This window comes from Rhagoletis zephyria, unplaced genomic scaffold, assembly GCF_001687245.7.
Source record: "Rhagoletis zephyria isolate East Lansing unplaced genomic scaffold, Rhagoletis_zephyria_1.1 Rzeph_scaffold_00354, whole genome shotgun sequence".
Lineage (NCBI taxonomy): Eukaryota > Metazoa > Arthropoda > Insecta > Diptera > Tephritidae > Rhagoletis > Rhagoletis zephyria.
In genome coordinates, this window is record NW_016157438.1 from 118,370 (window position 1) to 144,081 (window position 25,712).

The 25,712-nt window shown below is 34.0% G+C and overlaps 1 protein-coding gene across 2 annotated transcripts in view; it reads right to left on the reverse strand.

The window, feature by feature from the left end:
- Window positions 1–25,367, reverse strand: part of LOC108359208 (nuclear pore complex protein DDB_G0274915) — a 42,227-nt gene extending 16,860 nt beyond the window's left edge. For both annotated transcript variants that reach the window (XM_017610953.1, XM_017610952.1), the window contains exon 1: window positions 24,993–25,367. The gene's annotated coding sequence lies outside the window, so the exon portion shown is untranslated. The remainder of the gene's footprint in view (window positions 1–24,992) is intronic.
- Between the last annotated feature and the right edge of the window lie 345 nt (window positions 25,368–25,712).

Genomic DNA, 25,712 nt, shown 5'->3' on the forward strand with positions numbered 1-25,712 from the left:
TTGGAAGAGTTGCCACCTGTTAAAAAAGTTTCATTAAATTAATACGCGGAAACGACTGAATGGATTTGCATGAAATTTTGCAAGCAGATAGCTTAAGACCTGCAGTGGAAAATAGGCTAATTTTTTGGAAGAGTTGCCACCTGTTAAAAAAGTTTAATTAAATTAATACGCGGAAACGACTAAACGGATTTGCATGAAATTTTGCACACAGATATCTTATGACCTAGGTTAGAAAGTAGGCTACTTTTTTTAAGAGTTGCCACCTGTTAGAAATGTTTAATTTAATTAACACGCGGAGATGAGTGAACTGATTTGCATGGAAGACACACACACACACAGATAGCTTATGAGCTAGGTTGAAAAATGGGCTACTTTTTTAAGAGTTACCACCTACTAAAAAATTTAATTAAATTAATACGCGGAAAAGTCTGAACGGATTTGCATAAAATTTTGCAAGCAGATAGCTTATGACCTAGACTGGAAACTAGGCTACTTTTTTAAGAATTTCCACTTGTTTGAAAACGAAATTATGCTCAAAGATGGTTTATGATGATTGAAAAATAGGCTACTTCTTTAACCGGGTTCCGATCAGGATGAAATTTGGTACAAATTGGAATTTTCATATTACATACATATCTCTGGAAGTATTTGTGGGAGAGAACTGAAACTTGGTATAGTGATATGTATGTGATCTCAATGTTGGCATTAATCGATTGATGTTTTAATTAGTTTGTTAATTCGATTAAATTCAATCTGATTACAGTTAATCATGATTAATTTTAATCCGACTAAACAGTTAATCGTAACCGCGATTAAAAAATTAATTTTTAATCATTAACTCTTAATTTGATCAAGTAGGTTTGGTGATTAATTAAGTTATGCTGGAATTTCCCTGTTTCCCATTTCACAGCCGGAATAAACAGAATGCGTTTGAAATATACATCAACATATCATCAGGAACGTTCTAAAGAATAAATAAACAGAAAAGTTTATTCCAAACGTTCAGAATGAATAAAGAAATTCAGCCATAAAAAAATGAATTTGCAAAAGATTGTTTGTTTCATTTCGATGTATGAAAAAGATATGTAGGGAAACTTGTAGGAAAAAATTATATTTGCCTAGGGAAAAGTGGGGAGTTTCTTGAGATGCGGTTTTAAATAAACAATTGGGTATCATTATTGAAAGCCTTCTGATGACAAACAAAGCTTCCGGTCGAAAAATATTAATTTTCAAGAATTCTGTATAATTTCAACGAAAGCTTGTTTTTTTCTCATATAAAATACATGGAAACTTTGAGCGCTTTGATCAACCTATAAATATCTTTTGATTTCAAACTAAAAAACACAGGGGGTGGAGCATTAAAATTCCGACATTACTTTTCTCCCCACCCTGATGTACATAAATATATTGCAATTGAATGACTTCAGTTATTTTCTATAATTTTTTTTATTAGCTTCCCATTCATAAGTTAATATATTGAGTACCATAAAAACTTAACAGTTAAATATTGTACATATGAGAGCATTCATTAAGCAAATAACAGTTTTCGAGTATCTACTTGAGAGTATGTATCGTCGTTTAAAGTACAAAACCGCGTAGCGTCATTCTGCAAAACCGCGAAACTGGCATTTGCCGCCAAAAATTGGATTTGCTCACACAAGCTCTTGGCTCAATCCTTATTTATTCGTCCTGAAATATACTAGCCAGAAATGCGATTGCTTTATAAAAAAAGAGAACCATTTTGAAATATGAGTGTTTTTACTCTCTAGAAAATAATTTACATGATTCACATACGCAGTTTTGCATTTTATTGATTCGCGGTTTTGTACTTTAAGATGATCAAAGCACATTAATACCTCATTTAAAATTTCAAAAAAGCCCTCAACATATTTTTATGATGAACAATCTCTTTTTATAAAATTACTCAAAAAATTTGGGTTTTTATTTGCCGTAAAAAAAATCACACCACTTGGTAAATTTCATTCAGCTAAACAATAGCAAGCAGACATTTTTTCTCCCTAACAAATTACTCCGCCCCCTTTAATACAAACAAATAAAAATAAAAAAATCGGGCAGGACAGGTCACTTCTAAATCTCATCAACTTTCATTTAAAAAAGAAGTAATCAAATCGGATGAAAATTTCGACCTGTAATAAATTTTGAAACATTATTTTTAATTTTTCCCTACTGTGCAACGCCTCTGGCCTTTATGTGTTTCATCTTTAAGTGTTCGCTAAAGATTTTGCAAAGGCTGCTCCCTTTACTTTCCAGTAGGCAAATTCAGACTTTTCAAGTCTTCAATTGAAATTAATGAAATTTGCCAAAATATTCCAAAAATTGGAAGTAGCATTTTTTCGGTCATTTGAATTAAAAAAACCCTTTTTAATAAAACCACAATAAAATTGTAAAATTTCCCATAGAGGCATTTCATATTACCGCAGCCACCTCTGTGCGCGACCTTTAAGCATTTGGGTGAAAGTTGAAGAGATTGCGGTCTAAGTGACATGAATATACGTGCGCATATTTTTCCGATAAGACGCATAGTTGCCTTTACACCATTTTAAAAAAACGTCGTACATACCTTTCTTTAAAGTGTTGTATCTTGGAAAATATTTAACGAATCTTAATGAAAAGAAATGTTTTTGTTCCGTCTTTTTATGGGCTTTAATTACAAATTACATTAATGTGCAACGTATAAAAAAAATAAAAAAATTCAATCAACATTTTTCTTTTCGATTTTTTTTTAGTTTTACATTTTTTTTTATTTTTTTTGTCCATAAAAACATTTATAAAAGATTTACAAATTTAAATATGTAAGAAAACGTAAATTTATAAAGCCCTTTAAACCTACTTTATTTTTTATGAATAAGGCCAATTGTCTATAATGTTAACTTAAGTACCCAAATCGGCGAAATGAAGTTCGAAGGCGTATGGGCTCTGGATCGTCTAACACCCGAGCAATATGATAAATAGACATTGAAATTTTATAAAATTGCATATTTTTGAAAAAGGAAAGGTGTGCAAAAAAACAATATGAATAAATCATATTAACTATACTAAAGGTCTGAAATCACGAAAAGGCTTTGCTTTCAAGGAAATGATAGATTTTAACTTTGTTGCAAGTTCACATGGGAAATCTTCTTGCAATCTTCTTCAACTCCTGACGTCAAAATAAAATCGTACACCAGAGGCCCTCTACCGATGGGGTGAGCATAATTTACAGAAAATGAAGGCGCTGTATGCGTCCAAGAGTGACTAAAATGAAGTCAAGCAAAAGCTTCAAGATAGATTCACAAAGACACAATGGACCTCATGCATTAAAAGTGAGCTTAAGCTCAGATTCAAATTTTGCACTGATGGAGTGAGCTTAAGCTCAAGAATTTGTAGTGAAAATCGGGTCGGAGTTTAAGCTCACTTTTTATGGATGAGGCCCAATATATTCCAGGAACGCACAAATTTCATGCCTTTACATGCGAAATGTCAACAACAATCATTGCAAAAGAATATTCGACCTTCAATGATAGCAAAACTAGAAAAAGTAACTTCCTTAACTTGATTTAATTTAACTTTTTAAACTAGCTTAAAATAGGACTAAAGTAATTGGCACGTAGCCATAGTCAAAATAAAAGTCCCCTATAAAGCTAGTTGCAGTTATTTTTTACAGATATCCCATTGGAAGCATACAGCACCTTCTTTTTCTCTAACAGGTCTATTCTGCGCTGGTAATAAAAAGTTTGTAACCGGTAATTAAAGTGTCTGTCAATTTTGAACCCCTTTTCGCATTCTGTGTACTCTTGTAACCTGTAAATTTTGTTACCATCTCATAGGCTGGTAACTAAGTATTGCCCCGTGAAATATGCAATGCCAGAATTTGCACAATTCTTCATAGCTGAATTGCTGAATATTTTAACTGCATTACCAACGTTTCTAGAATCGCGGTGACAAGAACTGATAACATTTTTTGGTAATAAAATTGTCAGGTTACAAAATCTTCGGTAACGTGCAGAATAGACCTGGAAGTTATTCTTATCCCATTGGTAGAGGGCCTCGGGGGTACGAATTTGTTGTAACATCGTGAGTTGAAGGATTACTTGCTCTAGCTGCTAGTCGCTTAAAATTTCCTCCAATCCCGTCGCAAGCAGATTTCCCATGTAAATTTGGAAAAAAGTTTAATTCTGTCGTTTGCTTGAAGACCTTTTCGTGACCTTAAGTAAAGTTTTTAACACACCTTTCCCTTTTCAAGAATAGGTAATTTCATAAAATTTCAATGTCTATTTATCATATTGCTCGAGCATTAGACGATCTTGAAAATCAAAAAGAAAAATGTTGACTGAATTTCTTTATTTTCTTTGCAGATTAATGTACGTAAATTTTTTTTAATTAAGGCCCATAAAATGACGGAACAAAACATTTTTTTATTAAGTTTCGTTAAACAGTTTCCAAGATACAGCACTTTATTCATGTCACCTAGGACCTTCAACTCTTCAACTTTCATCCAAATCCTTAGAGTTCGCGCACAGAGGTGGCCGCGGTGACATGAAATGCCTCCATAGTCACATTGGATTTTAATTTACGGCTCTAAAACTAAATAAAACCTAAATATCATATGTCAATGAATAAAAAAAACCCAGGTTTCTTTAAACATTTACTTGTTTAGCCATAATTAGTTTTTGACAAAAAATTCGTAAAATTTCATTGGCTTTTAATTTGTAACAGCAAACGACCCCTCCCCTTGAGGGTCTTGAATATTACACGATTATGAATATATATATTATTCGTGTTAAGCGACCTCAAAATAGTCAAAACACCCATTTTAAAGGCTCTCATTTTATTCCATGAATAGGTATCAGCATACTAATGCAATTTTTAGCAATAAAAATACCTTTTCATTGGTAGAACTTCTTTTTTTTGTACATAAAACCCAACAATCGTATACCAAGTAAAAACATCTTTATCGAGTCAAAATTTTTGCTGAGATCTATGCACGCATTTACATACTACTTTTATACCTGAGCGCACTTGTGCACAAGGTATTATAACTTTGTTCACATAACAGTTGTTTGTAACAGGCAAAACGAATCGAGATAGATATAGACAAATGTATACATAAATGATCGCAATGAAAAGAGAAATCGATTAAGTGATGACTGTCTGTCCGTCCGTCCGTCTGTGCACACGATAAACCGAGTGAAAATTGAGATATCTTAACGAAACTTTGTACGTGCACTTCTTTCGGGCGTAGGCCGGATGGTATAGAAAATGGGCAAAATCGGACAATAACCACGCCTACGTCCCATATAATGGTAATTTTCAGAAATACGAAAACTGCGATATTAGTTACTAATATTAGTTACTGAAGATTATTCACTTAAAACTAATATTTACAATAATTTTCAGCCGAAAAATAAGAATATTATAAATTTTTTGAAAATGGGTGCAGCCACGCCCACGCTGCACCAATTTCTTCCAAACTTGGCACAGTTGTTAGCCTTGCTACAGCATACTAAATGGCCGAAAATTTTTAAAATCGGACAATATATATATATATATATATATGGGATAACGATAATTTGCAGAAATACGAATTCTTCCGATCTTCGTATAACGGAAAATATTCAGAAATGCTTGAAACTTTAATGTTTCGAAATTTAAGGACGCTAATTTACTCAAAATTGATACACTGATCGGCTTAGCATGTATCTTTCGGACAGGTGAAAATCATATATTTAATACTTGCGCCGGGTATTTAATGTTCGGCTGCGCCAGAACTTAGACTATCTTACTTGTTAATAATTTAATATAGTCAACAAAATCGAAAATATTAAAAATGACGTTATAATTTAAGTACATACCCCATATTTGCATATGTACACGACAATACAAATAAATAATTGTATGTACATATTTACATACATACATCCATATAAGATCAGAAGAATTAAGATACATACATATGTCTGTATGTATGATATAAGGTCCAAAACTCCATTTCATTTGCTTTGTATATTGTTTTTCATTTAAATCATGTATTTATCAAGGTAAACGCTCATTTAGGAACATGTGCATTGGCACGAACAACAACGCAAATATCGAAATGTCGAATCCATACATGCATACATACATACACACGAACCAACATTTTTTACTCTCAGCTCCATAAATTATTTACTCACATATGTATGTAGGTATGTATCACCGTACATATTTAGTATGTATATACATCAATTTACTAAAAATTAAAAATCTTAATTCTCGATTCCGACCAGGGAGACAACAGCATTGAGTGTACTCAAAGCAAATTATTGTGAACGAGTAGGTGTTTATGTATGAATGTATATGTTTGCATAAATTCAAATAGAATGATCTCATAAAGTCTCGTTTGTGCTGAATAAACGCGTAATACCAAAAAAACGGTGTGTCCGAAGGTGATGTCGAAAAATCAACACAATTCAAAATTGCACAGACAGACGCCTGTGAGTACGATCATATGCACGCAAATTTATTGAATAAATGTATATATGCGTTTGTATTGACCTTTGTTTGTAAAAAGTGCATGCATGCAGCAAAATTGTCTACGCTTTTACCAGCTCGAAAAGTATACGAATGTAATTTCACTCAAAGCTTAAATACAATAGCATATGCATTTGCAAACACATATGTACATGCATACTATGTACCCAAGAAAAATTTCGGTTAGAGAACGATTAGAAAACGATTCGAATTCCAATGAGTACATATATCTAAGATAGAAGGTGACAAGACGATTAGAGAAACTGTCGAGAATTACAACGTTCTCTACAAAAAGGGGACTTAGTTCTCAATATCGAGAAAGAGATATTTAATTTTACATATTCTAATGGTCTGATTATGCATACTTCGCAAAACTTCGCACAACCATTTGTACCAGTGCAATAAAAATGTAACTTAAGAAAATATGAAGCAAAATTAAGGCTCAATAGATCCCTAAGTTTTTAAAAGTTCTGCTAATTTCTGGGTAATAGAATACATACCAAATACTACAAAGTACATACGAAATTACAGTTTCAAGTTTACGCGAAGTCGTGCGAAGTTATGCGAAGCATGCATAATCAGACCATAACTTTGAGATCTAATTGGTTTCTAATGTCTAGTGTTTTTCTAATCATTCTCTAATCGAATTATAACATAGTTCTCTAGCCTGATTTTCTATTCGAGAACTCCAGTAGAATTCTAATGTAAAACCAAATATATTTCTCTAACTTTAGAGTCTCTTTTTGCTGGGTAAAGACATTTATTTACGTACCTACATATTCCCATATTACACTTTTTTTTTGTAAAAATTTTTACACCAAAATAAGCTTTACAATCAGTTTTTTGTCCAAACTTCATGTTGTCATATATTTTTTGTTTTCATTCTAACGGTTGTTTCTGAAAAAAGCAACAAAAGTGTCATCAATTGTTCATTTTATTTTTACAGCGTCAGCACGCTGAAAATTGAATTGGATTTAACGTAATTAAAATATTGTGAAAAGCCGAGTGAGTTGAAATTATATGCAATGGATATTGTACATAAACGTATTGACTTTATTTCTAGAATTAAACTTTTAGATAACTCGTGTTGTGTTCTATGCAAACCGTTGTTTTAGAAAAGTAGGATTTTGTGTGTTTCTTGGTTCATTTTTCAAGTATTTAGGCAATGTTTTAAGTGTGTTTCCCCTCAATATTTTTATTTACATATTGTTTGTTAATATTTTAAGATTATAAAAGTGTTGAGTGTAGATGCATTGACCTGCAGAGGCTCGCGTAGTATTCCATACCCAGTGTTGCCATTTTAGCCGTTTTCCGGCTAGATTTAGCCGGTAGCGATAGTAAAAAGCCGGAGAAAATTCGGTTTAGCCGGAAGCCGGTTTGCTAGCCGTTTCGCAAAATAAAATTGGCCGTTTTTAGCCGATTTTGCTATTCGCCTTATTTTCTTAAAACTCAAATATATGATTCCATTTTTACAAATTCAGTGGCCCAAAATCTATTAGAAATGGCTACTGACCTTGCACGGTGCACGGATTGGACGGTTTGCAAAGCTGTGCGTAGGGGTTGTCTTTATTTTTTGCTTCGTGCAAACAAAAGCTCACTTCCCAAAGCTGTGATCGATCAGTTGTTGAAACTGGATGTACAATTGCCTTCCCGCTTATATGCCCCCGCTTATAAGCGTTCCCCGCTTTTTAGCGCTCCCCACTTTGTAGCGCCGATTTTACCCTTTGTGAGATTTCCACATATAAAAATTGTTCGATTTCTCCGCTTATATGATTTAAAAGCACCAGTATTTCGACGCAAAACTATAATTTCAGAAGTAAATTTTCTCGGATATAAGCGCAGGGCAAAAACTTCAAAGCGCCCAACTTTTTGAAGCCGAAATTTTACAAGAAAAATTAAATCCGTCTTCAGATGAATCCGAAGGTGAAACCGAAGAAATAGTATCAGAAAGTTTGCCATTTACGAAAGAACAACTTCATGCAATTAACACTTTACAGAAATGCTTTGAGACAAACAATTAAGTTCTGAAAGAACTTGATGCTGTGGAATTAATAATTTGTAGAGAAACTAAAAGTCAGCCAAAATTAACGCATTTCTTTTAGGATAGATATTAAACGATGACCTTAAATGTAATTTGTGATTTAGCTGGGATAGCTATTTTTTGTTATTAATTCTAAATGATTTTTTGTCTCATAAGAACCGAATGAATTTTATGTTTTTTTTTTAAGTATGCATGAATGTACTTAATCACCAAAATAACTATATGTAAATAAGTATATATGCATTAAAAACACATTTCCAAATCTAAAAAACTGTTTCAATAATTTAAAATGTGTATCACTGTATTGTTGGAATTCTCATACACACATGCGTGTTTGGCCCCAGAGCGCTAATCTTTTTATAAGCGTAGAGGACCCAGAGCGCTAATCTTTTTATAAGCGTAGAGGACACTTATAAGCGGGTTTTTGGATATAAGGTTTCTACGGTTATAAGCGCCGAAAGTTGTGCATTTTTGACGACTCTTATAAGCCGAAAGTACTGTATTTGCAAAATGTGAGTGTGAGTGATTTTTTCTCTATATGAATTAAAACTAGAGTGCCAGTTACTGTCGAAATTCGACAGTTTTTTCTAGTTTTTAGGAGCCTTGGAGAGGTTTTCTAACTTAACACGTAGCAAAACTTATATGGTACAAATTAACTTAAGGGAAAATCATCTACTTTGGAACTAAAACGCAACTAAATTTCGATGAATTTCGAAAACACTAAAATCCGATAACTCAACAAAATTCGTTAATTCGACCAATTTCGATAGCTGTGAAATTCGAGGGCTCGATAAATTTCTATAACTCAAAAATGTAAATTCTTTGGATACCGTTATAAATTTTTACTTTTGACAGCTCCACATTTTTCGAAAGCTATCGAAAAATTCTGATAACTCGTTACACTCTATTAACACGGTAAAATTCGATAAGCATTGAAAACACGATAATTTCGATAAATCGATATACTTTGAAAATTCCATAAACTTCGATTCGACGAATCAACCAATTTCCGTAGATCAATAATAATCGATAACTCTGTAAGTTGACAGAACTGCATGCATTACGACAATTCGATAAATTTCGTTAAGTCTATAAATTAATGATAATTCAATAAATATCGATACAATTGACAAATTTCGACAATCCCACACGTTCTTATAGCTCGATGACTATCCGTAAATTACGACAACTAAGTTTCTGTGTCTATAAATTTCGACAACTCAATAACCATTGATCAATTTGAATAATTCGATACATTGTGATAACGTAATAAGCATGGATAAATTTCGATAATTAGAAATGTCGATGATTCGATAAATTTCGGTACCTTTTAGGGCTGATTTTATTTCGATTCCTATCCGAAAATTTCCATTCAATTACCCTAATTCTTACGTATTTCTCATTGTCTCCATTTTCGCCTTTATCTCCATTTTCGTCTTTGTCTTCACTTTTGCCTTCTTTTTTTGTCTTCATCGTTATCACTTATTTCTTCATCTTCATATTTATCTTTATTTCAAAGTTTAATTTCAAATAAGAAGGAAAACAAAATGCGAAATAGCTTAAATTGAGCAGGTTGCAAAAACAACCATACAAAAATATGGAAATTTTTAAACGACGATTTTCAACCAATTTCGAAACTATAAAAACTCTCCTCATCTACAGAAAATTACCTTTCCAACGGTGTTTTTGGTTTTCAAATTGGTAAATTTACCTTGGTCTTCATCTTTGTTTTTATCTTTCATATCTTTGCTTTTAACCTTTTCTTTATCCCATGCAGAGACACAAACCAAATTCGGGCAAAAAATAGGGTTGCATTTGCTTTAACTCCAAATAAAAGTGGTGTTTGAGGCGAGTTAAACGAAAATTTTTGGTATGGCAAACTCCGAATTAATGAGTAGTGTTAACCGTTTAACTCCAAAATGGCCCATAAACTCGAGTTAATGGCTCAACGTGAACATAGTATAATTCTTATGTCATTGTCTCCATTTTCGTCCTTATCTTTACTTTTGCCTTCTCTTTCTTGTCTTAATCGTTATCATTTATTTCGGCGTCTTCATATTTATCTTTATTTCAAAGCTTAATTTCAAATGCGAAGTGAAACAACATGCGAAACATGTCAAATTGAACATGTTGCAGCAACATCTTTACACAAATACGAAATGTTTAAACGACGGTTTTGGCCGTAATTTTCAACCAATTGTGAAACTATAAAAACTCTGCTCATCTACAGAAAAATGCCTTTCCAATGGTGTTCTTGGTCTTGAAATCGGTTTAGTAGAATCACCAAATGAACGGAGACAAAATTCATGTTAGCGTATTAATATATAGATTAACCACATTGTTTAATGTCCCAAAAAAATTTTATTCATTTAATAAATAATCCTCAGCCCTTTCCCAGGTTTCCGTGTTCATTTCTCAAAATATTGCCTCCGACTAAGCAGAAGTGCAATACTTCTCCTAATATAGCCATTGCAGGACGAAAAGTAACGTTGCGCAAAGGTTACAATATAAGAGCCAATTTACACGATGAATTTTCACCCTGGGTGGAAAGTCATGCGTGTCGAGCTTGTAGACAAGAAGTGTAGGGAAGTCAGCGGGGTAGGCAAGCACGTGCGGTGAGCGAAATCGGGGGGTTTTTTGACGTTTCGCTTTTATCGCATTCACTTTTTCGTACTTTTACTTTGAGTTCGCGATTCGCTCCGCTTTAAAAATGAGGACGAAAGAGTTGACCAATGAAAATTTGACGCTCAAATGTCAAAACACGTATAAAACGTTGCAAAGAAAAAGTCATCGTGTAAATGCACGAGGATTTTCGAAGACTTTTCCAAAAGGGAACGTACAAAAAACGCAGGGTGTAAAGTCGTCGTGTAAATTGGCTCCAAGAAGGCAAAATTTTTCAGTATAAAGAAAACCCCATTTGTAATTGACTACGAACATGACTTGCGATGTAACGCTTAGCTACGTATAACTTTTGTTAACCAAAAATGGTTTCATGACTTTACTAGTCTTTCTACTTCTTTATTTAAATAAAACAACGTTAATTTTAGTTGAAGTATTTAGCCGGTTTTAGCCGTTCTTTTTTGCCAATTTAGCCGGTCGGCCAAAAAAGTTCTGGCCACACTGTCCATAACCTAATCCAAGATCTTTATTTTCTACAGTTTTTTTCATGTTTATTTTTTGAATTATCCAATTTTTTAAATCAAAATGTTTCTATGCACAAGTTAACACTGCGAATTTTCTAGATTGCATGTTTTTGAGATTTGGCGTGAAAATTTCGGTACGCATTTCCAAAAAGTTCGAAATTTGCTGGGTGCAATAGCAAAAGATATTGAATATGAGGGTTTTGAGACAGATCGGTATGAGTTGCAAAAATGTATTAATTACGTTTGTAAAAAATTTGCATTGTTTTGGCAAAGATCCAAACGCCAAAAATCAGCAGTTTTGAAAAAATCATTATAATTGGCTCGAAAAGAAAGAAATCATTTCATTAAAATGTCAACCAACAGTTTCCACCAATTCAAATCGTGGCGTCCGAAAATAGATTTTGTTGGCCCTTCAAAAAGATAAAAGTTTTACTCTAAGGTCTAAAAATACAACTCACTATCTAACAAAAACCAAATTTCAAACTTTGTAAAAAAATAGAAAAATTCAACAAAATATTAAAATAACACCAAACTTTTTAAATAAGAACTTTTAGAAAAAAGTTATGTATGCAGTTTTATAGCCCACTGAATTCTAGCTCAAGAAAGTGCAAGTTTTAAGTGGCTAAGAAATCGCTTTGATTTTTGATAATTTTTTTCCTGACGGTGTCACGCATTTTCTTCCGTTCAAAGTATGTTTGACAATTTTTTTTTTATGGAAGCAAATAGTAACCATCCGCCAAAGAAAAAACAATTATCAACAATCAACGCAAATTTTTAGCCACTTCAAACTTGCAATTTCTTCAGCTAGAAGTTAATGGGCTATAAAATGGTACACCCAGATTTTTTCTAAAAGTTATTATTGAAAAGGTTTTTTTTTTTAACTTTTGTTGAAAAAAAATAGCCGAAACTGGTCGCAATGTCGTGTCGCTATTATTTTTCACATGACTGTATGTGGGCGTGTCCAACCCCGCCCACTTTTACATATTACAATTTTTACTCTTAACAGACCTTAAGGTAAAAATTTTACCCGATATGTCCATTAAAAGTATTTTTGGCCGCTCTCCCCATATAAATTCAACAACTGTGGGCGGTCAACGGGGCTCCTCGTTCGTTTTTTCGTTTTGACATTTGTAATATCTTTACCAATTTTCAATTTTCTACTGCTCAATGACCTCGAAATGCGCTACTGGATCGCTGTGAAACTGACAGAAATATTGGTGGTTTTTATAAAAAGCTACTTTTGCCATAACAACTGGAGCTTATAATTTTTTTTATAGATAATTTAAATTTGAAATATTCTTAGCTTACGTAACCAATTGTATGATTAATCTATGTACACAATACTTCTAGAGTAAAATATGAGCATCAGGAGCATCCTCTTTCGGCAAGAGTCAAAATTTTGCAAGGTACCCCAAACCAGGGATGGAATTCCAAAATTTCAAAATGTGCCTAATGGACTGCAAAAATAGTGCCAAAAAGGAGATGAAAGTGCCACAAAATTGAAATTGCTTCGACTTCTCCTACTTTTCACCTACTTTAGTCAGTTGCAAATTCATTGCTCCTCAAAATGCACGTGACTATACATTTTTGTAGTACCTGCGGTCAAACTAACAAAAGCCGTCATCGATTCGCCACTTCTCGCTCGCTATGTTTGAGTTCCGGTCGCTTAAAGAAGAATTTTGCATGTGAAAGCAACAACAAAGTTACCTAGCACTGATAGACGATAGCGAGTTTGGTTGTACCTCATTGAGTTCGTTCGTTTCGCCACTCGCTAACTGTTGGCGAATCGATGACGGCTAAAAGCATATATGCTGCAGGGATGTTGCGGATGTGGAATTTTAGACATCCGCGGATGCGAATATCTAACAGCTAACATCCGCGGATTGGAATGCGAATGCGGATGTCAAGTATTTTTAAAAAACAATTAGAATCTAGCATAATGGCGAGATCGTTGGATTTCGTCGGGATTATAGTACTGTGTGACTGATAAGGTTATAGATCTATTCTCTTCTTCTTCTTCTTATTTGGCGCTGTAACCGCCAAAGCGATTTTGGTCAACTGACGCCAATTGGAAATGCCAAGTGAAACCAGAATACTTTCAGNCCGTAAATCTTCCGCAAAATCTTTCTCTCAAACACCCCAAGAGCCGCCTCATCGGATGTTGTCATTGTCCATGCTTCTGCGCCATATACCAGCACGGGCATGATGAGTGACTTATAGAGCGTGGTTTTCGTACGTCGAGAGAGGACTTTACTCCTGAATTGCCTGCTCAGTCCACAGAGGTACTTGTCGGCAGGAGCGATTCTACGTTGGATTTCAATGCTGACATTATTATCGGTGTTAATGCTGGTTCCCAAGTAAACGAAATTCTCTACTTTCTCGAAATTATAACTGTCAAAAGTGACGTGCGTGCCAAGGCGCGAATGTGCTGATTGTTTGTTTGATGATAGGAGATACTTCGTCTTGTCCTCGTTTACCACCAGACCCATGCGCTTTGCTTCCCTATCCAACTTGGAAAAGGCAGAACAGACTTCGCGGTTTTTGTTACCGATGATGTCGATGTCATCGGCATAAGCCAGCAATTGCACGCTCTTGTAGTAAATTGTTCCTGAGCGGTTCAGTTCTGCAGCTCTTATTATCTTCTCCAACATCAGATTAAAGAAGTCACATGAAAGGGAGTCGCCCTGTCTGAAACCCCGTTTTGTGGCGAACGGCTCGGAGAGGTCTTTTCCAATTCTGACGGAGCTGGTGGTATTGCTCAACGTCATTTTACACAGCCGTATGAGTTGTGACGGGATGCCAAATTCAGACATAGCGTCATATAGGAAACTCCTTTTAGTGCTGTCGAAAGCGGCTTTAAAGTCGACATATGGGTAGTGAGTGCCGATCCTTTTCTCGCGGGTCTTTTCCAAGATTTGGCGTATTGTGAATACCTGGTCTATGGTAGAAAATACATTCGATAAGACCTTGCAACCTATGCTTAGAAGGCTGATCCCGCGGTAGTTGGCACGCATGGCGGGGTCCCCTTTCTTGTGGATTGGGCAGAGCGCACTTAAATTCCAGTCGTCGGGCATGCACCTTATTACCTCCTTGCCATCGTAATTAAATAGCTCAGCTGCCAGGCCGTCAGGANTATGTACATCTAAAACATGGAAGCATGCCTTCCGTCTATCACAACATGCTCGATTTGGTTTCCCGCTTTTCGATGTGGAGACATCCATGTAGCTTGATGGATCTTTTTATGCTAGAACCCAGTAATACATACTGCCAAGTTTCGGGCCCCGGCGAAGTAGATCACCCTCAGCTAATATGTACGCTATAAGCTGAGAGAGCCTTGGATGCACATATGAATGAGATGTTGAAGAATCTCGCTTTGATGCGGATATTGGCTAGACTTTCGTCCACTAGAGTGAACGCCGGTCTCTCTTCCAGCACAAATCCAACACCGAATTGCACTCCTTTACGTGGCAACTGTAGTAGACGTCGCAAGGCTCCACGCTTACCTTCCTCGCCCCGTCCATCGCATTTAGTGGATGGCGGTGATGTCAGCCTTTATTTTCCCTAGGACATCAACCAGCCGGGCAGAGGCACCATCCCGATTAAGGGTTCGGATGTTCCAAGTGCATACCCTCAAATCATAGTCCTTCCTAAGTTTGCCGGTATCATCATCAAAAGAAGGGGGTATCATCCGAGGCATGTGTTTTTTTTCCATTGGGCAGAGTTCGAACGTGGCGGGAACCAAACCCAGCGCACGCGGGCCACTCCCAGTTGAATGGCAGTCAAAAGCTTTGCAGTACTGGGAAATGTACTAAACATAGTGGCCAAAAGCGAATATCTCAACTAAACCCTAATGTATTTTTTAAATTCAAAGCTCCACATACCTGTATAGTAAACCAAATAGCCGGACCAGATGTTATTCAAAATAAAAAATGTTAAAAATAAACTTTTTTCCGTATACTCTGTAATATTCCTCCACAATTTTGTAAGATAAACTAACAATTTATAATCATTTCTTTGCAGCGAAATATCTTATTTTAAATTATATACATAGGTATGTATAAATATGAGGAAGTATTGAACATTTTGAGTATGCAGATTTTTTATGCTGGTATATTCATTTATGCTAAATATATTACTTGATTTTGTTTTGTCACACTTAAGAAGTAAACGTCTTGGCTGTTCACCCAACCGGTCTATTGTTTTATTAATAATCTCAGATTGGTTCTGTAATAAAAAAACTTTCGTTGTACGCTTAGTAAAGACACAAACATAAAGACAAAGTAATAAACAATTGAACTATAAATTTATTTATAGTTTCCGTTCAATCCATTTTTGCTCATTGTCGACTGCAGCCACGTTTCTACCCTTTTTAAATGGAAGTGCTTTGAAGTTAGAGAGAATAACTTGATACAGAACCGGATGATCCACATATCCACTTTTTAAATCAATTTACTAACTATTTTGTTAGCGTTGGGAGTATAATTTGTTATACAGTATATACATATATAGGAAAAACCTTGAAAGTTAGGGGGGCCGAAATTATCAAGCAAGCATTTCGTGGTACTATTTTTGAATATCTAGGCAAAAATTTGGAAGCCTCTCCTACCTGGCTACGCCCATGGACTGGCTGATCCTGGTCCAGCTGAATGTTTGGTTGGTTAAGTTGATTGTCACCCTGGTGACAAGCAATTAGCAAGTTTGTTATTTTGATTCCACAACCAGTGTTGTCATTCTGACACTTTTGGAGCTAGATTTAGCTCTTTATTTTTCTATTTAGCTCCGAAAATTGGGCTTTAGCTCCTAGCTGTTTTTTTAGCCCTTTTCAAAAATATGTAGCAAGTTTTATATTATAAAATATATATAAAAATATATAAAAATATATAAAAATATATAAACAATTAAATTTTCAAATCTGTAAGTTCATTGTACAAGTGTTGATAAAAATTTATTTGGCTTTAGCGATCTCAGGCTATTTTCGATACCTTCATAATATTCTATTTCGATTAATGCTTAGAAAACTTCCATTCATAATGCAAATGGCGCGCAAGCAAATGAAAAATGGGCAAGTAATTCAATTAGTTTCTGCAACGATCGCAGAAGCGCACAAACTATACCAGACAATAATTCGAACTTCGATAAGCTCAGACGATGTATTCTCAGGCGGCCCCGGTAGAAAAAGAAAGCCAAAACTTAAGCATTGATAAAATTACAAATTTCGAAATTCAGTGGAAAAACATACATTTGTATTCACGGGAAAATACAGACTGCACCATAAGCTCATGGATCAAGGTTAATGAATTCAAAAATTTATTAGATGAAAATCCTTTTACTTTTTTACTGAACATTTCTACTTTTACTACTTTACCTTTTAATTTTACTTTTACAGGCCCAATTTTGTATCGGTGACAAAAATTTTGTAACTGAAAAATGGAAATTGCTCATATATTTTTTCGTAACAAAAATGTAACAAAGATTTGTCACTGTTACGAGATAAAGCTGTTAAGGAGAGAAGAAAGTAAAGTTTTTTAGAAAAATTTTGCGAAAAAGTTATTCTGAGCCCGAGTTTTTATGGTCAATTCAAATATCTAAAATTGCAGATTTTAACAGTTTGATAAATATTTTTAGTTCATTGTCTAGTTTATTATAACGAATTCGAAATATATACACTTTATTTGGGTTTTAAAAGTTTTTTCAGCATTTAAACTTTTAAAATTCATTGTTTTTGTCAAAATTGCGGAAATCGTAAAAACAACCTTAAATCAATAAATGCTCAACTTTAAAAAAAATATATAGCTCTTCATTTTTGCTATTATTAGTATTACGTAGCTCTTTTTTGTTCTTTTTTTCAACCGTTTTAGTTCCAAACGAAATTTTTCTCTGGCAACACTGTCCGCAACTCGTATAACCTACAGCCATTTGGCGGCTTTAATGAATATCAGTACGTTATACAGAGAGAAGCAGCTGTACTCTAAAACATTCTGCAGGAATGGCTTACCGAGTGTCTTAAGACTGATCCTTGCGAGGGCTGGACACTCACACAGGAAGTGTTTGACTGTCTCTTTTGAGCCAGGGTCGTCGCATCTTTCGGCATGTTCCCCAACGGGCCAGTACTCTGTAAAAACTGCTGTAAGTTTGTAGGTAACTTCTGTGCTCATTCCTAACGGAGCTTTGGTTTTAAGTGGGTTGTAGGACACCCAGAACTGCCGAAATCCTATACGGTTCCACCTCTGCTTGGCCTTCAAGTTATAACTTTCGGTAATTTTTGTGTGGGACACATTCAGTGCGGAGCCGCACCTTGCTATTTAGTTCGTCCGCTGCCTCGTTTACGTAAATGTCCCTATATTCCGGGACCCATATTAGGGTAATTTCGTATTGATCAGAGATATGGACCAGCTCTCCTACAGTCTTCCACTAATTGAGATGTAGCGGAGGTAGAAGAGAGTGCCTTAATGGCCGCAAAGAATAATATTTGGGAAAAAATTAAAGTTAATTTTTTTGTCAAGAGATTTCGCACTAAATTTAATTTGGTTGCAAAACAAAAAAAGCAAAAATATTCAAAAACCATATGCATTTAGTGTAAAATATTCTAAAATATGCGCAATATATATGCAAAACAGGCATTTTTGATAAATATACAAGTTAATGCATGGTTTAACTGCAAAATATGCAAAAATATGCATTAAGGATTGAATGCCATTTTAAAGGAAATTTCATGATTTGTAAAGATAACTTAACCATTTCCATTTGACGATGCCCAGTAAAAACATGCATTTGCATGAGATTCCGAGCCCTAATTATGAGTATGTATAATGTTTATATGTATACATATGTGTTTAGAATACTTTTTAATAACTTGTATGTAGTTACATCGATCATTCACGATGCCATTATTTACATATGTATGCATATTTGTATGTTTTATTTATGTATGTACATATGTATAAGCATATGCACCCTGCAGAAAAAAATTATCAATTGATAAAAAAATAACCCACTTGTAGTTACCTCTTTTGCGGGAAGTTTGTCTGAGTTATTCGAATATGGGAACACCTACAGCAGCATATGTAAACAAATATGTTATGTTAAATAAAAAAAATAAACAAACAAGAAAATTTAAAAAAAAATATATATTTTTATCATTGATTTTTTATATCGGAAAGTAGTATGTTACAAGCTAGTTGATATCCAAAGCCTTGAACTATTCCGCGGCCATCGCCATAGAAATATAGGGTGCGTTCAGAAATGCATCAGGCCAAAGCATCAGTCTCTTTTACTTCTAAATTATAACTGATGCAAATGCCTTATTTACGCAACTAAGTTCCAATCAGGCATTTAACCATGGTTACGCATATTGGACATTTCCATCAATTATAGTTTAGAAATAAATGCGTCTGATGCTTTGGCTTAATACATTTCTGAACACACCCATAGCCAACCTTCCTCAAAGAAAATATACAGATAACAGTGACCTTTGGTTCCTTCCTAAGCAACTTCCAGTTAACTTATAGTTAGAAACATTTCCTGCAGGGTATATAGTCATCACTTTCAAACTCCCACATACACGATATACAAACATATGTATGTATGTATGTACATGCTTATCTCTTCAAACATTAGCGCGTTACTTTTTTCGACGCTAGCGTCATCGTTGATCAATTTTCTTTATTTATTTTCACTGCTTGAGTTATGTATATTAGATAACGTACCAGTGTTGCCACAAAAATTACCAAATTCCTCAAAAACAAATGAAAAATTCTCAAAATCCCAACAAATTACTCAAAATATCTTATTTGCATTTACAGGTACTTAACATAAAAATTAATTGCATTCTCCAATTCCATTGGTACATTTGTTCTTGCAGTTCAAACAAAGTATCACCGTTATTTCTTATGCCTTGGTTTGTATATAATATTTCTGCAACTATATCAGTGCCCAGTTTGGGCCCCAAGTCAGTCCTACACATTTTTAAACTAATAAATATACATTCTACTGAAGCATTAGTAATGCAGATATAATTTTTTTAATTGGGAAACTTATATGAACCTGAAAAATATTTTAATTCAAAAACTGTTTTCCTATAATTTTCTGGATGTAATGAAGAATCAATATGAATATCCTTATGATCGAACAATTCGTTATTGGAATTTTGCAAGTTCAAAATAAGTTGAAAATATAACGATGGAATGAAAAACATTATCGAAAACACCACACAAGCGGCTTGACAAACCAAGCGAAATATCCCTTTGCTTAAAGCTATTTATGTTGTGTATAGGGGTGTTTGAAGGTTTGGCAAGCCGTTTGAGGGAAATGTGAACAGAAATCTAATTTTTTTGATTTTCTGGCCGCCATGTAAACGTTTGATCAAACCGCTTACGTTGTGTATGATAAAATCGCCCATTAGCGACGGTTTTTTTTTTACCAAATGAGGACACAAGAGAGAAAAATCGAAGAAAACCAAACCCTTTTGCATTGTGCACCGGAAGGAAACTAAAATTCTTTGCTTGAACGAGTCATGTTTGCATGGTTTATGGCGAAATAGGAAAAGTAGGTTTAAAGAATGTTTGCCAAGCCGCTTGTGGGGTGTATTTCGCGCATTTTAAAANAATATGTATCCATGTACATACGTACATAGTATCGTCGTTTAAAGTTCAAATATATATATGNCCAAATTTGCAGAGCGATTTAACAACTCTCTTGTGTAAAACATGGTTGCATTTGTTATCTGCAAATATATCGAGAGAAAATTCCTCAAAATGAAAATCCTCAAAAACTACTCAAGCGCTCTCGAAATTCCTCACGTTTTGAGGAATTACTCACAAAGTGGCAACACTGTATCGTACCACTGATCAGAGTGTCCAGATTTGGCGATTTCGCGCCAATTTGGCTTTTGTTTGTAGATATCTGCGCGTAAAAATTTAGGAAATCGCCATTGGCGATTTTTGGCGATTTTTTCCCTTCAAATAAGTCTTTTCCAATTATAAAAATATACAAAACTTAGTTTTCCACGGTAATTTTAGAGAAGAGGCTAATGAACTGGGTGATAAACTTGACCTGAGAAGCATATTAAAAGACTGTTTAATCACCCTAATCGAAGAACTTTTGAAACGATTACCTAGTCAATTAAATACTTTTACAAAAACTTTGATTTTATCACCAGAAAAGTGTGTGAATCACAAGAGAGCGAGTTTCAGGGACCTGCCAATTCACTATTTGACTTTGAAGGAAAGAAAAGCAGCGGAAACTGAATATTTAAATCTTTTAACTTTCACATAGAATAACTTTTTTCAGAACCATTCCATCCGTCTCTGAAGAATTTTGGATAATTGCTTACGGAGTGCAAACAGCAACAGGCAATAAAATGTTTGGAAATATAAGTAAATTCATATTATTATCCTTGACGCACTCACATGCTTTGTTGAGCGCGTTTTCTCCGCAATGAATTCAACAAAAACTAAGATTCGAAATAGGATGAGGTTGGAAAGCCTAAATTCAATAGATCGAATAAAGTGTTATATGAAGGCTAATAGTTTCTGCAGCAAAACGTTTCCAAATCGAACAGTATGTTATCAAGGTTGAATAGCTCAATATATGACAACAGAAATGTATGTATCATTCAGACACTGTAGGTGATTTTGAAGAAATTGTGGAAATAGCTGATCTCGCCTTATTATAGGTTTTTATTTAATTTTTAGCGCAGAGCTCTTAAAAGTGGATTGTTCGATTACNTTAATCACCCTAATCGAAGAACTTTTGAAACGATTACCTAGTCAATTAAATACTTTTACAAAAACTTTGATTTTATCACCAGAAAAGTGTGTGAATCACAAGAGAGCGAGTTTCAGGGACCTGCCAATTCACTATTTGACTTTGAAGGAAAGAAAAGCAGCGGAAACTGAATATTTAAATCTTTTAACTTTCACATAGAATAACTTTTTTCAGAACCATTCCATCCGTCTCTGAAGAATTTTGGATAATTGCTTACGGAGTGCAAACAGCAACAGGCAATAAAATGTTTGGAAATATAAGTAAATTCATATTATTATCCTTGACGCACTCACATGCTTTGTTGAGCGCGTTTTCTCCGCAATGAATTCAACAAAAACTAAGATTCGAAATAGGATGAGGTTGGAAAGCCTAAATTCAATAGATCGAATAAAGTGTTATATGAAGGCTAATAGTTTCTGCAGCAAAACGTTTCCAAATCGAACAGTATGTTATCAAGGTTGAATAGCTCAATATATGACAACAGAAATGTATGTATCATTCAGACACTGTAGGTGATTTTGAAGAAATTGTGGAAATAGCTGATCTCGCCTTATTATAGGTTTTTATTTAATTTTTAGCGCAGAGCTCTTAAAAGTGGATTGTTCGATTACTCAATCAATATGAGTTATAATAAATTTAATAATTGCGCAGTCCTATTGCAAAATGTGTTGAAACAAATATTTTTAAAAAGTATGCGTATTTTTAAAGATAATTGTTTGTACATCACTATTATATAAGTGATATGTGTTATTTATTATTACCCTCTGAAGGTACTATATTCGTTTTTGGTTTTGAAAACTATTATAACAAGATCTCATTTTAAAAATAAAATTTTTGTTAAATTGATTTCATGAATTTAGTTAAAAAAATTGGCGATTTTTGGCGATTTTTTTTTTCAGAAATGGCGCTTTTTTTAAAACAATCTGGACACCCTGCCGCTGATGATGATCTTCGCATCTGTTCATTTGAGCGTTGGTGAGCAATGTCTATTTCATGCATGTATGAGTGAACGAATATCTATGTTTGCATTTTACTTGGCCACTCAAATGATATGTACATTACGTACATATATATGTGTGTGTACAGATGTAATAAAAAGCACATACATATGTAGTATATTATGTACATGCATATATATATGTATGCATATAAATATGTATCCATGTACATACGTACATAGTATCGTCGTTTAAAGTTCAAATATATATATGTATGTATGTATATAAATATGTATCCATGTACATACGTACATAGTATCGTCGTTTAAAGTTCAAACCGCGTATTAACAAAATGCAAAACCGCGTATGTGAGGTTGTATAGATTATTTTTTAAAGAGTAAAAACACTCATATTTCAATGTNCTCTGAAGAATTTTGGATAATTGCTTACGGAGTGCAAACAGCAACAGGCAATAAAATGTTTGGAAATATAAGTAAATTCATATTATTATCCTTGACGCACTCACATGCTTTGTTGAGCGCGTTTTCTCCGCAATGAATTCAACAAAAACTAAGATTCGAAATAGGATGAGGTTGGAAAGCCTAAATTCAATAGATCGAATAAAGTGTTATATGAAGGCTAATAGTTTCTGCAGCAAAACGTTTCCAAATCGAACAGTATGTTATCAAGGTTGAATAGCTCAATATATGACAACAGAAATGTATGTATCATTCAGACACTGTAGGTGATTTTGAAGAAATTGTGGAAATAGCTGATCTCGCCTTATTATAGGTTTTTATTTAATTTTTAGCGCAGAGCTCTTAAAAGTGGATTGTTCGATTACTCAATCAATATGAGTTATAATAAATTTAATAATTGCGCAGTCCTATTGCAAAATGTGTTGAAACAAATATTTTTAAAAAGTATGCGTATTTTTAAAGATAATTGTTTGTACATCACTATTATATAAGTGATATGTGTTATTTATTATTACCCTCTGAAGGTACTATATTCGTTTTTGGTTTTGAAAACTATTATAACAAGATCTCATTTTAAAAATAAAATTTTTGTTAAATTGATTTCATGAATTTAGTTAAAAAAATTGGCGATTTTTGGCGATTTTTTTTTTCAGAAATGGCGCTTTTTTTAAAACAATCTGGACACCCTGCCGCTGATGATGATCTTCGCATCTGTTCATTTGAGCGTTGGTGAGCAATGTCTATTTCATGCATGTATGAGTGAACGAATATCTATGTTTGCATTTTACTTGGCCACTCAAATGATATGTACATTACGTACATATATATGTGTGTGTACAGATGTAATAAAAAGCACATACATATGTAGTATATTATGTACATGCATATATATATGTATGTATATAAATATGTATCCATGTACATACGTACATAGTATCGTCGTTTAAAGTTCAAATATATATATGTATGTATGTATATAAATATGTATCCATGTACATACGTACATAGTATCGTCGTTTAAAGTTCAAACCGCGTATTAACAAAATGCAAAACCGCGTATGTGAGGTTGTATAGATTATTTTTTAAAGAGTAAAAACACTCATATTTCAATGTTTATCTTTTTTATAAAGCAATCGCATTTCTGGCTAATATATTTCAGGACGAATGGATAAGGATTGAGCCAAGAGCTTATGTGAGCAAATCCAATTTTTGGCGGCAAATGTCAGTTTCGCGGTTTTTCAGAATGACGATACGCGGTTTTGTACTTTAAACGGCATTATGTATATATGTGAAAACACATTGCTCTCTCATAAACAAACAAAAAATTATGTGTAAAAGAATTATTCTAAAATTAGTTCACTGCCACTGAGCATGTTTTGAGACAGAAAAACGGTGCTTTTCACATCTGTCGGCGATATTCAATTTTTTTTTGTATTTTTTTATGGACCGTAAATTCACATTTTCTTAGGCGCAGCGATTTCAAACAATTCGACGACTACCATTCGCTATTCGTTCTGTTTTTCATTGCATATACAATTTTGCTCACATTTGCTAAGAAATTTTGGCCAATTGCCATCAAAAATTACTTGCAACTGTTTTTCCTCGCCCACTTCCTAATACATTCAACCTAGGCGAATTCGTACACGTATGTAGGTAGTAGGTGAACATACTGTCTAGATATGTACCTATGCACGTACATACCTACCTATGTATGAATTGAGGATCGAGTAGGGAAACTGTAAGACATACATACTTATGGCCTTATTCATAAAAAATAAAGTAGCTTTAAAAAACGTTTATAAACTGAAAAATGTATGAAAACGTCACTTTATAAAGCTCTTTAAACCTACTTTATTTTTTATGAATAAGGCCATTAGTTTATAGAAATCAGATATTTTCTACAGAACCTGTTTAACCATCGGATACACCTACGTTTCAAAACATGTCTACATACATATCTACATAGTAAATTCATATGTATATGTGTGTCTACATACAAATATCGGCCATCGAATGTATGTAAATGTTTACTATGTGAACATATGTGCATACATACATATGTACACATATGCACAAATGTAGCTTTTGCAAAAAATATTACAAATATTTCACATACTTTCTATTTTTTTGTGCCACTAATTATACTTTGCTCTTCACCGTTCTTCAATTATTTGAGTTCAGTTGCTGTTGTTAAAAGCACAATATGTTCCGTTGAAAGTATTGATTTGGTATGTTGGTATTGATTTCCCTTTAGCACTGGCGGATATGAAGATGTTGGTTGTGGCGTTGGTGTGCGGCGGCGGCAATAGCGGGAGCTATAGCAATGATCGACCGGTTTCGTTACGAGCAATTTACGCGTTCGCATCGACAATCTGTTGTGTACTGATTTTGTGGTTGCGAGACGCTTTTGAGGAAGCCTAAAAGTGTTTGAAAGAAAAGCTAGAAGAGCTACCAAACAAATGATCTCCCTTCCAAACGAGAGGATGTTATCGCACTCGGGCGAATATTAGAAAGATCTTTAATCTCATCTCTATATCTCGCTTCCACGGTTGCCATTTCCAATTTATTTTTCGGACCAAAAAATTGGCCAAATGGTAATAAATTGACCAATTTTTATTACATCGGGGAATTGAGTGGAGCTTATTCCTCTTTATCAAGAAAATATGCCAACTCAGTTTTTATCGCGATTTTTTTTATATTGCATCCAAAGTGCATTACAATTGCATATTATTTACATTATATTATTTAAAGTTTTAAATCAAAAAATTTGCGTTCAGCTGCTGCGGCACTGTGAGGCAGACTAAAAATATTATGAACTAAATCACACAATTCTCCA